This window comes from Microtus ochrogaster, chromosome 15 (assembly GCF_000317375.1).
Source record: "Microtus ochrogaster isolate Prairie Vole_2 chromosome 15, MicOch1.0, whole genome shotgun sequence".
Lineage (NCBI taxonomy): Eukaryota > Metazoa > Chordata > Mammalia > Rodentia > Cricetidae > Microtus > Microtus ochrogaster.
In genome coordinates this window covers 12,937,677-12,951,662 of record NC_022017.1, presented here as the reverse complement: position 1 = coordinate 12,951,662, position 13,986 = coordinate 12,937,677, and the positions used below count along the sequence as shown (strand labels likewise).

General features: G+C 46.9%; 1 protein-coding gene across 5 annotated transcripts in view; it reads left to right on the top strand.

Annotated features, from left to right (window-relative positions):
- Window positions 1–8,761: 8,761 nt before the first annotated feature.
- Window positions 8,762–13,986, top strand: part of Sgsm3 (small G protein signaling modulator 3) — a 31,264-nt gene continuing 26,039 nt past the window's right edge. For 3 of the 5 annotated variants that reach the window (XM_013348802.2, XM_005354166.3, XM_013348804.2), the window contains exon 1: window positions 8,762–8,813. The gene's annotated coding sequence lies outside the window, so the exon portion shown is untranslated. Of the gene's footprint in view, window positions 8,814–8,901; window positions 9,253–13,986 lie in introns of those variants that run through there. The other 2 variants (XM_005354167.3, XM_026782475.1) reach the window with 1 other exon arrangement.

Sequence of the window (13,986 nt, the reverse complement as noted above, 5' to 3'; positions counted from 1 at the left end):
CCAGGACAGGCTCCAAAGCTACAGAGAAACCTGGTGTCAAAAAGCCAAAAATAAATGAATAAAGAACCAGAAATTGGTTGGGGTGGCTTGGTGGTCCTTAGTATGCACAGGGTCCTGGACTTGGTCCCCACAACAAAAGCCAGAAGTGAAGAGCTTCTGCTGGAAAGGAAAGGGGCAGCTGTCAAACCGATGTCTCCATACAGCTCAAAAGTAACAAGCATGAGCCACAGTTATGCTCAGCTCATCCAGGAAAATGCATTTGTTTGTGTGCGCTGTGCACGTGTGTGGAGGCCAGTGATTGGCACTGGGTGTCTGTCTCTCCCCACCTGTGTCTGAGACAGCCTTATCGAACCTAATACTTGTCCTCTCCCCTGATTGACTGTCTAGCAAGTTCCCAGAGTCTGCCTGGGAACTCCCTGGCATCACCGAGTACACACTGCTGTGCCTGGCTTTTTTTGTGAGGGCTCAGGGTCCAACCAAATTCAAGTCTTCACAGTGTGGGAGGGTCTGTCAACACCATGGCCAGCAGGGTGTCAAGAAGGAAGTCGCTTCAACACGACTCAGTAGCCTGTGTTGGTTCAGACTTCGAGTCTGACTCTGGGCTGTTTATCATAGGCATCTTTAAGTACAGCGCAACTTAGAAAAATTTCCTGGCGATAACTCAGTCCCATGTGTACGATAAAGTTTAAAGCATGGCTACATCAAAACTTCTTAGGGTCAGGAGAGAGGACTCAGGTTAAGAGCATTGGCTGCTCTTCCAGAAGTCCTGAGTTCTATCCCCAGCAGCCACATGGTGGCTCACAACCTTCAGTAATGAGATCTGGTGCCCTCTTCTGGCCTGTGGACATACATTCAGGCAGAACACTGTATACATAATAAATAGCAAATCTTTAAGAAAAAAAAACCCTTTGTAAGGTACTTAATGGGCTTGTTCTGTATGTTGACTACATTTGACATGTTATGGTCTGGGGGGAGTATCTGGCATGATCTTTGTCATACAAATAGAGCAAAGGTCATCAGGCTGTGACCCACCTCTGGTCCTTTTCTTTCTTTCTTTTTTTGGTTTTTCGAGACAGGGTTTCTCTGTGGCTTTGGAGCCTGTCCTGGAACTAGCTCTGTAGACCAGGCTGGTCTCGAACTCACAGAGATCCGTCTGCCTCTGCCTCCCAAGTGCTGGGATTAAAGGCGTGCACCACCATCGCCCGGCCTCTGGTCCTATTTGTAAAGTTCATGTGACTTCTCCCATATAGATGGGTTCTCTGTATTGACTGGAGAACAGTGCTCAAGATAAGGGTATGGGGAGGATGCCTGAGATACACGCAAGGATCTGGGGGAGCCAGGTATGGCCTGGCTGTACCGTATTGCAGAGGTCACAGTCTGTTAGCCAGTCCATTCCCAGTCTTCAGGGCAGAAAGCAGACATCTTCTTCAAAGAGAGAACCCTGTGTATTTAACATTTCTGGTTTCCCCAGTGCTTGTCTGTGAGCACAAGGACCTCTGTCTCCTACAGCACAGTAAGTGCTTTAACTACTGGGCTATCACCAACTTTCCATTATACTTTTTGAGCTCACTGATCAGGCTGGAGTGACTGTCTGCCCAACAAGCCCAAGGGTCCCCCCTCCTCATGTCTTCTCCCCAGTACTGGATTATAGGAGCCCACCACCATGCTTGTCTTTTCATGTGGGTTTGGTGGTTCAAACTCTGGTCCTTGTGTTTGTATGTTAAGCATCTGCCAAATGAGTCATCTGTCTCCCTGGCCTAGAAAAACTTTTGTCAACCTCTTGAACACCACAGCTGCATCTGCCTTTTACTCCACCTCCTCCCTCTTGAAGGTCTCTGTTGCCCCACAGGTCTCCAAGTCTCGTGCTCACGTAATCCTGACCCAGCTTCCTCTTGAAAAGATCCTGAAGGAGCCCTGCATTTCAGCCACCCAGAAGGATGGACATTGACAGCCTGCTTGGGCTACAGGTTTAAAGCCAGCCTGGGAAACAAAAGACAACAGGATGTCACTCAGTTGATAGAGTGCTTGTCTAGCATACCAGAAGCCTTGGTGTCATCCTCCGCACAGCGTAAACTGGGCATGGTGGTACCCATTTGCTATCCTAAAGATCAGCCTGTGATACAAGGGGCTTTGTCTCAAAAAGGAGTAGGGGTGAGGGGGCATGTGAGGTAGCTCAGGGGTGAAGAAACTTGCTACCAAGCCTGACAACCTAAGTTCGATCCCCAGGGTCCACATGGAGGGAGATTTGGACATGCGTACCTTGGCGCACATAAACATACATACACACGTCACAGCACAAAAATAGGTAAAATATAATTAAAAAAGAAAAAGATTAGGGGATCAGCCGTGGTCCAGAACTAGGGAAGCAGAGGTGGGTGGATCTCTGTAAATTCAAGGCCAGCCTGATCACGGTGATTCCAGGACATCCAGGATACATTGAGACCCTGTCTCAAAAAGAGGGAGATTTTGAGAGATCAGGGATACGGGGGAGGGGGAGGGGGAGGGAACACTTCAGTTGCAAACTGGAGGCCCTGTTGAGTCCCCTGTCTGACATTTGGAACTAGTGTCTACACAAAGAAGTTGTTGATCCTGCTCTGATCTTGGCACTCTGCCCTGAAAGCGGCTCCAAGGAATACACCAGGCACACTGGGGACCTTAAATGCCAGGGATTTTAGTTAATTTCTTCACAGAAGATAAGGAAACCGGATAGGCTTGCTCAGTTAGACATCTGCTGGTTTGGCCTGTTTCTCTTGAGTACTTTGGGTGGGTTTGTGTGTCCCTAAGCTCTTCTGTTCCCTGTATTTACATACTACACACTTGTGATTAGACTCTTAAGTGCAATCAGTCTTTCCCCTGTGACATCTAATTGGAGCTACAGGGTTGCTGGAAGAGAAAAACTTGTACTTTCTCTAAAATTGGATTTATGATCAGCTTGTGTTGAAAGCCCTGATCAGAATCACACTGGACACCAGAGGTGGGGCAGATCACAGGACACAGACTTCCTGTCCGGTTGCAAACAGCTGGGCACTTGTTGATATAAGAGCTCATCTCTGTTATTTGCAAATATCTCAAGTGGAAACATGGTGGCAGGGTCTAGACTGGCATAAATCCTAAGCGTCTGCAGGGGTCAGGTGAGCTGGGACTGTACAAAGGGATCTGTCACAAAAGATACCCAGAAAACACTATGTCCTGGGGCCGGAGAGGTGAGTCATGGGTGAAACACTTCCTGTTCAAGCCTGAGGATCCAGGTTCAGATCCCAGTATGCACTTTTTGGTTTGGTTTGGTTTGATTTGGTTTGGTTTTGAGACAAGGTTTCTCTCTCCCCTTGGCTGTCATGGGACTTCCTCTGTAGATGAGGCTGGCCTCAAACTCAGAGATCCACCTGCCTCTGCTTTCCAAGTGCTGGGATTAAAGGGACATGCTGCCATTGTCCAGACAGTGTCTCGTTTTTATTTTTTATTTATTTATTTATTTTGGTTTTCCCCCACCCCAGAGACAGGGTTTCTCTGTAGTTTTGGTGCTTGTCATATATATATATATTAGGGGGCAGCTCAAAAATTGGGGTGGCTTACATTTTCAGAGGTTCAGTCCATTATCACTGTGGGACATGGCAACATGCAAACAGACATGATACTGGAGAAATAGCTGAGAGTCCTGTATCTTGTAGGCAACAGGAAGTAGTCTGTTACACTGGGAGCAGCTTGAGCATAGGAGACCTCAAAGCCCACCCCCACAGTGACACACTTCCTCTATCAAGGCCATACCTATTCCAACAAGGCCACACCTAATAATGCCACTCCCTTTGAGGGCCATTTTCTTTCAAACCCTCACACATTTTGTCATTGTTAACTTTTCCTAGGGAGTCCTGAGCAAACATCTACTCATCTCAGATAAGGGACCCACCCACAGCAGACCAAAGACACAATTCCACCTGAGTCCAGCTTGTTGAACCTTCACGTTTACTGGCTTACTTACAAGAGCGTGGGTGATCCCAAAATAACCACATCATTGAAAACTCTCAGCCGGATAGATGGCACCCCTACTTCACTTAACCTTCCAATTGCCCTTAAGTCTATATGAAGCTGGGCAGAACCATCTATGTCTGGGGAGAGGAGGCAGGAAGGATAGTTGGAACCTCACATGAGGGTCTAATGTCCCTCCCGGCCCAGTATTTGTATTAGAGAGCATCGACAGTTCTGACTGTGGTGGTGGTGGTTTATGGGTAGCCACAGCTGCTCTGATAGCGATGGTAATGGCCTCTGCGCATGAAGAACAGGATTCCACAGCAGTCATTGTAGCATATAATTTAAAATACTGGACTTCACGTATGTTCCATACATGAGATGACCTTTACTGCACATGTAGTCTAATGATTGGACACTTTTTTCCTTGCAAGGTGAGCTAGTTCTGACTATAGACACCAATTAGAATTTGGTTTCTTTGCTGGGCGTCTGGTGTAACATACCACCCTGTAAAGTGCCGTGCACAGAGAAATTCTGCTAAGCCAATTTAAAAAAAAAAAATACCAAAACTGTTGTCTCACTTGGTAGCTCTGGATGTCTGACACCTCGAACTCACAGAGATCCCCCTGCCCCTTCTTCCTGAGGGCCAAGTGCTGTGCTGATTCTAGTTGGGTAGAGTGGTGCACACCTGTAATCCAAACACGTCAGAGGTGGGGGCAGGAGGATCAGGAGTTCAAAGCCTGCCTGGGATATGTTAGAATCTTTCCCCAAACACAAGAGGCCAGTAAGATGGTTCTGGGGACAGAGAAGCTTGCTGCCAAGCTTGACAAGGTGATTTAATTTTTAGAGCCCACACGGTGGAGGACTCAGGCAAATTGTCATCTGACCTCCACAGACATGCCACGGTGTGTGACCTCTACAACAAACACTAAAGTAAATACATTATAAATTCATACGTAACTGGGAAATAAAAGTCCTACCTTCAGAAACTGAGCTGTTGGGGCTGGAGAGATGGCTCAGAGGTAAGAGCACTGGCTTCTCCTCTAGTAGACACGGGTTCAATTCCCAGCACCCACATGGCAGCTCACAACTGTCTAATTTCAGTCCCAGGGGATCTGGCACCCTTACACAAGCAAAACACCAAGGCACATAAAAATAAGTGAATTCTTAAACAGAAAAAGAAAAACTGAGCTACATTTCTGTCTAGAATTTCAAGGCCATTGGAAGATGTAGTAGGACCAAATGTCAATTGAGAATTTAAGACCTACTGCAGACTGCAGAGTCCCTCATTTCTTTTTTATGGGGCGAGAGTTTGAGACAGAGTTTCTCTGGAGCCTGTCCTGGACCTTGCTCTATGGACCAGGCTGGCCTCGAACTCACAGAGCTCCACCTGCCTCTGTCTCCCAAGTGCTGGGATTAAATGCATGTGCCACCACTGTCCGGCGAGTTCCTCATTTGTAATCCTCACACGGGAATATATAGTTCATGTCCAATAGTAAGACCAAGTGTGAGTTTGGGGAAGAGGTGCCCCCACAAAGGCAGTTTCCATCCTCTGCTGCCTCCCGTCATTGCCCATGGCTTGAGGGCACTGGAGAATGGGCTTTTGAACTTCTGACTGTAATACGTCTCCCAGGGTTTTAAATTTTAATAAGACAGCTGTCTTTAAAATGTTCTAATTAGGGTAGTGCTGTTTGTAAGAGTGCAGATAAACACGTCTAAAATGTAATGCAAAAATACAAACAAGGTTTGGGTGAGACTTTAGCCCATGGTTCATCAGTTAAATGAGTTCCTCACTTTCTCCCCAAGGATGAAAAGAGAATAACAGACTTTGGGTACTGGAGAGATGACTCAGCCAGAGAGCACTGGCTGCTCTGCCACAGGACCCCCAGTTCGATTCCCTGTACCCACATGTCAACTCACAACTGTCTGTAACCCCAATTCCAGGGCTTCTGCCACCCTTATACAGACATAATTACAGGCAAAACACCAAATGCACATAAAATAGAAAATAAAAATGTTCAATTATAAACCATAGTGACACACACCCATGAATCATCTCTGCATAGAGGAGATGGGATGGGGGATCAGAAATGAAGGTCATCCTTGGCCACATAGAGTTTGAGGCCAGCTTGGGCTGCATGAGACCTGGGCAGGGGCACAGACATACACACACATTGGAGTGCATGTTCCTTTCTAGCTTGGCTTGTGAGCCCAGCACTTGGGAGTGCTGAGGCAGGAGGATCGTGAATTCAGCAACAGCCTGGGCTGCAATAAGTTGTCTCAATACAAACAAATGGTTTCCTTTATTTTGTGATAGCCTAGGAGAAATAAGTATTACCCTTTTGTTTGGTTGACTTTGTTTTTGAGACAGAGTTTCTCTGTGTAGTCTTGATTGTCTTGGAACTGAAGACCAGGCTGGCCTCAAACTCAGAGATCCTCCTGCCTCTACCTTCCAAGTGCTGGAACTAAAAGCTTAAGCCATTCATGCCCAGCTTTTTTTTTTTTTTTTTTTTTTTTTTTTGTGATAGGGTTTCTCTGTGTATCCCTGGCTGTCTGGAACTCACTCTGTAGACCAGGCTGGTCTTGAACTCACAGAGATCCACCTACCTCTGCCTCGCAAGTGCTGGTATTATTGGCATGCACCACCATTGCTCGGCTTCAAAAACAACTTTCTAATTCGGAAAAGTCTCTGCCCCTCTTTGGTTTTGGCTGGTACAGCTTCTCCTGTTTACTTTGCATCATGGGGCAGGTGCTAGTTTCGCATGCATGCAGCTTGCCTGAATTATGTCAATACGCTGGGTCCCATTTCCCACGTATTTGATGTTTTCAGAACTGAGAGGGGCCTTGCCCTGACCTCTCACTGTCCAAGGAGCTTTAAACGGTTTTCATTTTTTTCTTCCTGATTTCTGACTAGACATATTTGTAGAGTTCTTACTGTCGCATTTTGAAATAAGAAATGTTTCATAAGCCAGACATGGTGACACACCCCTTTACCCTCAACACTTGAAAGGCCCAGGCAAGTAGATCTCTGAGTATTTTAGCCACATTGGTCTACATAGAGAGCTCAAGGTCAGCCAAAGCTACATCGAGAGACCTTGTCTAAAATTAAAAAACAAAACAAACAAACAAAAAACCTGAGGGGCTGGAGAGATGGCTCAGCAACTAAGAGCACTTGATGCTCTTGTAGAGGACCGGGGTTCAATTCCTGCACCATGCAGTGATTCAAAACCAACCATAATTCCAGTCCCAAGGGATTTGATGCCTTTTTCTGACCTCCCTAAGCGCCAGGCATACACATGGTATACAAGCATACAGGTAAAACAGTAACGCAGAAAGTAAAAACATGTGTAACTTTTTAATGTGTGTGTTGGGGGAGGGTCGCACACAATCAGAAGGCTGCTGCAGCTAAGACAACAAATGGACTTCTTAGGGAATAAATGCAGGCCCCGATTTGCCGCTTAGCAGTTCTCATAATTCCGATCAATCCTTCTCTAAATGGTGTTGCACATCAGTCCTCTGAGCAAAACATCTTCCGTCACCACGACATCAGCTGTTCTGTTTGCTCTCAGCCATCACAGTAGGGCTGTTGGCATCCCTCATAGAAGGGGGTACGAAAGGAGGGTAACTCTCCCCCCCCACCTGAGAGCACAGCCCTCCTCGTTCTCCCCCCACCTGAGAGCACAGCCGCTCCTCGTAGCCATTTGGGGCAGTTCTGTTCTAATTGCACGTGGCCTCAGGATCTCAGGAGGCGTCTGATTGTGTAGGTTTGGAAAGTTGAGAGGGGCTCTATCTGCTCCTCTTTGGTGAAGACGGCAGTATGGCCGCTTGTGGACACCCGTGCTCCGGTAGGCAAATCCTCACCTGTGATCTGTAAGTAAGCCTAATAGACTCACTGGCTCTCTGGGTTGAACTTCTGTGGTATTGTCCTTGGATCTATCATTGGGACCTTACAAAGAATGAGTAGAAACTTGTCTCCCAGGGAAGGAATTCTTGCAACAAATGGAATGAGACCGTTCGCTCTGTGTTCAGTGCATTCTGTGCTTGGGAGACGTGAACAACCCGCTAAAGTGCTTATTGTAAGCCAAATATTGTACAGCCAGGTCACGACTGAGGCTGCCTTGTGTTTTGTAATCTTTGCTTTCGTTCACCGGAGCACAGCTGCAAACCAACGCTAGGAACTGGGGTTGACATTGGAAAGCGCCTCTTAGCCCCAGTGTCTTTCAGATTTAAGTGAGATGTGCCTTTAATGCAATCGAAGCAGTCGATAGCCTTTCTGAAATGAGGAAAGGGCATTTTCAAGATAGATTCCTTGCCAGCAGTGACAGGTGCCATCTTTCTGGATTGTTCTTTGGTACTGTGTTTAAATGTTTCCCAACACATCGCGTTCTCACAGGAACCTGAAGTTCTGGGTTCCCATGGGTCCTTTAGATGTTGACACAGTGACTCAAAAGCAAGCCTTCAGGCTCCACACACTGCACCCTTCTTGGTCATAACCTCAACCAATAGTGCTTCCCCTAGGGCCTGACTGATGGAAAACTGGATTAAGCTGATCTGGAGGCTTGTTCTGTGAGCCTGAAAGAGAAGACCCGTCTCCGACCTTGTGCATCGACCCCAGCCTCCCCATCTTGACTGCTCCAACCCCCCCACCCCAGCTGCTCACACTATGAACCAGGCGCATGAGGCATCCCCAAAGGATGGCCTGGAATGCAGGGTTCAGTCTCTCCATGAACTACAGCCCCCAGCATGCTCCGCAGCCTCCGGCTCTGCGGTTCGCGCGTGCGCAGAGGGGCCTCTGCGCGCTGACTGGGAGCCAGCCGGGAGCCTGTCCTGCTGAGGTGGCCGCGAGACAGGTGAGTGGGGTGCGAGTCTCCCCGCGAGGCGGACGCTCTGCTGTTCCTGGGTGGAGGCCGCGGGCAGCGGTGAAGGGCTGAGGGAGAAGAGGCGGGTGCCGCCTCGGACGGGGGCGGCAGGCTGCTGCGGCGTCTGCTCCCACGGCGACCCGGGACGCGCGTGACAGACCCACCCCCTCCGGCGGCGCCCGCCCGGCGACTCGGAGAAACTGCGCCTGACGTGGGGACTCCTGCCTGTGACGTGGGGCTGCTGCGGGCGTCTCGGCAGGTGGCAACTCTTCCAGAGCGAACTTGGGTGTCTTCATTTAAGACTCAGGTTCAGCATCTAGGCCGGTCCGAGCGCGCTCCGGTGTTAGCATCGGGGAAACTGAGGCGAACATTTAGGCAGGGTCGCCTGTGTGCTTCCGGTTGGAATTCTGGAAATTACTCTGAGATTGAGGTGCGGATCCGGCTGCTTTAATATGGCAATAATGCAATAATGGGAAATGGCAGATGCTTCAAAGTTTCTTTTTCGGTGACAGATTGTGTCGAATCTTCCAGTCTTAAACTACGTATGGAACTTGTGATGGGTCTCGGTGGGTTTGGTTTTGGTGGTGTTGTTTGGTGGGATATTTAGAAATGACCCAGAATATTTTTTTTTTAAAAAATCCCTTGAAAGAAATCTTTCTAGGTAAATTCAAGTGTGTTTTTTGAGACAGCTCCCTATGTAGCCCAGGCTGGCCTCTGCTCAGCTTCCCAAGTGCTGGGATTAAAGGTGAGCACTCTCAAGCACTGAAAAATCAGATTTTTAATGGGACTAATTTTCAGTCTCGTCTTTTTGTTGTAGCTTTTCTGACTGTGCTGGGGACTAAGTTTAAAGGGGCACACGTTTCCCAGTTCTTTACCCCTCATTCCTTCTCTGAGCTTCCAGGTCTCTCTGAACTGTACGCATTAATCATCTGTGTTTGACATATTCATTTCTTTCTGTTTTCCATGAGCAGTTTGCTGTTCGTTCTAAGGAAAGGTTACTACCTTGTTTTGTTGTTGTAGATTTTTAATACTCCCTAATCAAGTATAGCTGTTACTTACTTTGTCATGGCTATGGAACCCGGGGCCTCCCTTCACTACTGGGCTGCCCCCAGATCTTTAATGTAGATTTTTCATTTAGCCCATCCTGATTTTTTGTTTGATTGCTTGATTGGATTGAAACTTTTAAGATTTATTTATTTAGTGTCTGTACATGTGAGTGTTGCCAGTGCACACGTGTATTCACAGGTGCATGTAGGGTAGGTACCTGCAAAAGTCGGTAGATCTGCTGGAGCTAAAGGTATAGGCAGTTGTGAGATTGGCATGGGTTCTAGGAACCAAATTCAGGTTCTCTGCTAGAGCAGTCTTCACCCTTGACAACAGAGCTATGGCTCCAGCCCCTGATTATTGCTGCTGCTGTTTGTTGATAGCTAGTCTGGAGCTTTTCTTTTGTAGACCAGGCTAAGTTTCCTGCCTCTGTCTCTTAGATGTTGGGCTTACAAGCATGTATCATCACACCCAACTCCCTCCTTCCTTCCTCCCTCCTTCCTTCCTTTCTTTTTTGGTTTTTTGAGACAGGGTTTCTCTGTAGCTTTGGAAATCCACCTGTCTCTACTTCCCAAGTGTTGGGATTTAAGCCATGCACCACCACCACCTGGCCTCACACCCTACCTTCTTTCCGTTTTTAACCACAGATGTGTATGATCTGTGTGAGAGGGGAAGGTGTTTGGGCTGATGGACAAACATGAATTTGATGGGACTGTGAGGAGTCCTGGATGTGGCTTGGGTAGAGTGCTAGTTTACCTCAATGAGACCTTTGGTTTAGGTCCTAGCAAAAGGAAAGAAGGTTCTGAACAAAAATAGCCTCTCCATAAAAACACACCCACCTTTTTTTGTGAATTTGGGAACTCTTCACATTGGCAAGAGAATGAACTGGGGTGGATAGTATGTCAGAGGAATGAGGGAAATTCTGAGAAAGTGACTCAGGAGACCTTCACTTTGGTCACACTGTGCCTGGAGTGGCTGCATCTTACTGGCTTAGAGTCACAAAAAAAAAGTGTGTGTGTGTTTTCACGTTATCTCTTCTTCATTACCAATGAAGATTTTGGCGGAAGTCCAGACTCTCGTAGATTCGGTGACTTGCCATCACTTTCGTCGGCTTGTTCTCCAGATGCCTCTCATTCAGCTGGGAGCAGTACTTTTCCACAGCCGCCACCCAGGAGCTCACACTGTCGTAAGGAAGTGGGAATAGCACAAAGGGTGGTACGCAGAACTACAGATCCTGTTTGTCATTGCTTGTGACACAAACTTGGACAGGAAATCCGGATAGGACAGTTAGTTGGGAGAGGTTAGAACACAGGAGTGTGGCTTCTACTTGCGGTAGTAATCTGTTGGAGGCAGTTACCCCGAGTCCCCTTTGTCTAATAAACACTGTAATTGTCACAGTCAGTGATAGGTGTTACTGTATTTTACATATGTGTAAATAAGGCCTAGAGGTTAAGTGATTTTCTCACGCTGTGCCAAGGCCAACTTCTAGTCAACTCTCTAGCTCTAAAACCCCCACTTCCCCCCCTCCCCCATAATGCTTGCTGAATAGCCTAGATCTCAAGATCTTCCTGCCTCCTCTTTCCAGGTGTGGGATTACAGATGTGTCCCACCATACCCAGCACTCCTGCTCTTTTCACAGTGTTTTGTATTTCCTTATCAACAGTTATATTCAAAGTATTGAGAATGTGGCTTAGTTACCTGCTATGTGCAAGGCCTGGTATGTATGTATGTACTGTGTTCAATACTAGCACTGCAAAACAATAACAAAAGCTGGTGTGTTTAAGTCTTACTTTTGGTCCCACTCCTTTTTATTTTTTTCTTTTTGTGATTTTTCCAGACAAGGTTTCTCCCTGGAACTAGCTCTTGTAGACTAGGCTTGCTTCAAACTCACAGATATCCACCTGCCTCTGCCTCCCGAGTGCTGGGATTAAAGGCGTGCGCCACCACTGTTCAGCCCACTCCTCCCTTTTAATGTACCACTTGAAATTAAAACTAGGGACTCTTGTATGGTAGCCAAACTCTACCACCGAGTCATATTCCCAGTTCAATCTTATTATATGAAAAATTACTTCCGTGGTCATATTTCCCCAGAAATTACCCAATTTCTCCCATTTTATTTATTTGTTTCTATTTTATATTTTTTGGAGACAAGATCTCTCTTTTATGCAGCTCTAGCTGTCCTGAAACTTGCTCTATAGCCCAGGCTGGCTGGCCTTGAACCCACAAAGATCCGCCTGCTTCTGCCTCCTGAGAGCTGGGATTAAAGGTGTGTGCCAGCACATCTGACCCATTTTTCTTTCTATTATTTGTTCTTAAAAAGCAGATTCTGGGGCTAGGGAGATGGCTCAGAGGTAAAGAGCACTGGCTGCTCTTCCAGAGGTCCTGAGTTCAATTCCCAGCAACCACGTGGTGGCTCTCAGCCATCTGTAATGAGATCTGGTGGCCTCTTAATAAATAAGTCTTTTTTAAAAAAAAAAGTAGATTCTGGGCCTGGGGATGTAGCTCAATTTGTAGATTTGTTGTCTACCATGCATGAAGCCCTGGGTTTGATCTTTAGCACCAAGTGCTTGGATGTGGTACTTCCCTGTAATCCCAGTGGAGGCAGGGGGATCAGGAGTTTTAAGTCATCCTCAGCTACACAGATAGTTTGAGTCAGCCTGGGATATATGAAATTTGTCTCAAAAAATGGAGGGCAGATCCTATCCCTCTCTTTCATCTACCGTCCTTAACTTCATTCAGCTTTGTACCGAATATCTACTGTGCCTCCCTCCTTTTCATGGGGGCTTAGGGACTAAGAAGAAAAAGGTTGGAAACTGTCAGTATCTTATGTAAATGCTTCCATCGAAGTCTTTAGTCTTGGGAGCTGGGGAAATGCTAGACCACTGACAGAGAGAAACCTTCCCTTGCTCTGGAGGTGGTATTTTCCCGTGTGCGGCTTTTTCTTCCAGGCAGGCATCACCCCCTCCCCCATGAGAAGTGATATGGTTGAAAGATAAAGTGCAGGCTTTGAAGTCTGACAGACTAGGAGCTGAACCACAAGTCTGTCTTTGTACTACCAGCTTTCAGTGTGAGCTCTTGAAGAGTAGGGCCTTTGTCCTGTTCACCACCTCACCTCTCTCCCTAGGGTGATAACTTGGAGGCTGAATGCCTTCTGGGATTATTGAGCTGAGCGTGGTAGAGGTGAGTGCTCATAGTAGTAGTAGTAGCATGTGACTAAGTAATGAGGCTAAGTTTTCTGTGCGGCTTATCAGCTGTTTTGACAGCACTGGTTTTTTAATATTACATTACATAATAAATTACTCCTCTTGAAAATGTAGTCTCATTGCCTTATGATCACCTTCTAGAAATGAGCCATTAGCCTCTTTTCAGTAGACAGTTAGCTATGATTTTGTAACACTGTGTGTCTCTTCCGGTTGTATTCATATTTGTAGTCGTCCTCCCTTTAGGAGACAGGGTCTCCGTGTAACTCTGGCTGCCCTGGAACTGGTATGTAGACTATGCTGGCTTCAGATTCACAGGCATCCACTATCTCTGCTTCTTGAGTACTGGGATTCAAGGCGTGTGCCACGCACCCAGCTTACATTTCCTGCATTTTAAAGCACCTGTGCTATATATTTTGCATTTGTGAGGTTTTGTTTGTTTGAGAAGGGGCTCCTGTAGCCCAGGTTGGCCTCAAAAATAACTATTTAGCAAAGAGTATCCTTGAACTCCTGATCTTCCAGCCTTTGCCTCCCAGGTGCAGAAATAATTATGACTGACTATTTTTATGTGTGTCGTGTTGTTACTTTAGATGAGGTCTTGTTATAGATCCCAGGCTGGCCTTGAATTCAGGATCTTCCTGTTGGGACCATTTGGAGTCCTGGCCTCCAGCTGCTCTTCCCTGCTAGAGATCTTTATTCTCCTTCTGATTTGAGTTACTAAAAGCTGTGTCAAAGTTGTTTACCAGCTCTGCTTCACGAGCACGTGTTGCCTTGCCTTGAGGATCAGAGGATAAGATTTTCACCTGTTGGCCCACCTGACTGTTGGGTATATAAGCCTCTGTGGTGCTATTCAATAAAGGGCTTCTTACCGGTGACTAGAGGTCCGTGTCTCTGTCTCCCTGTCTGTCTGTCTCCCTGTC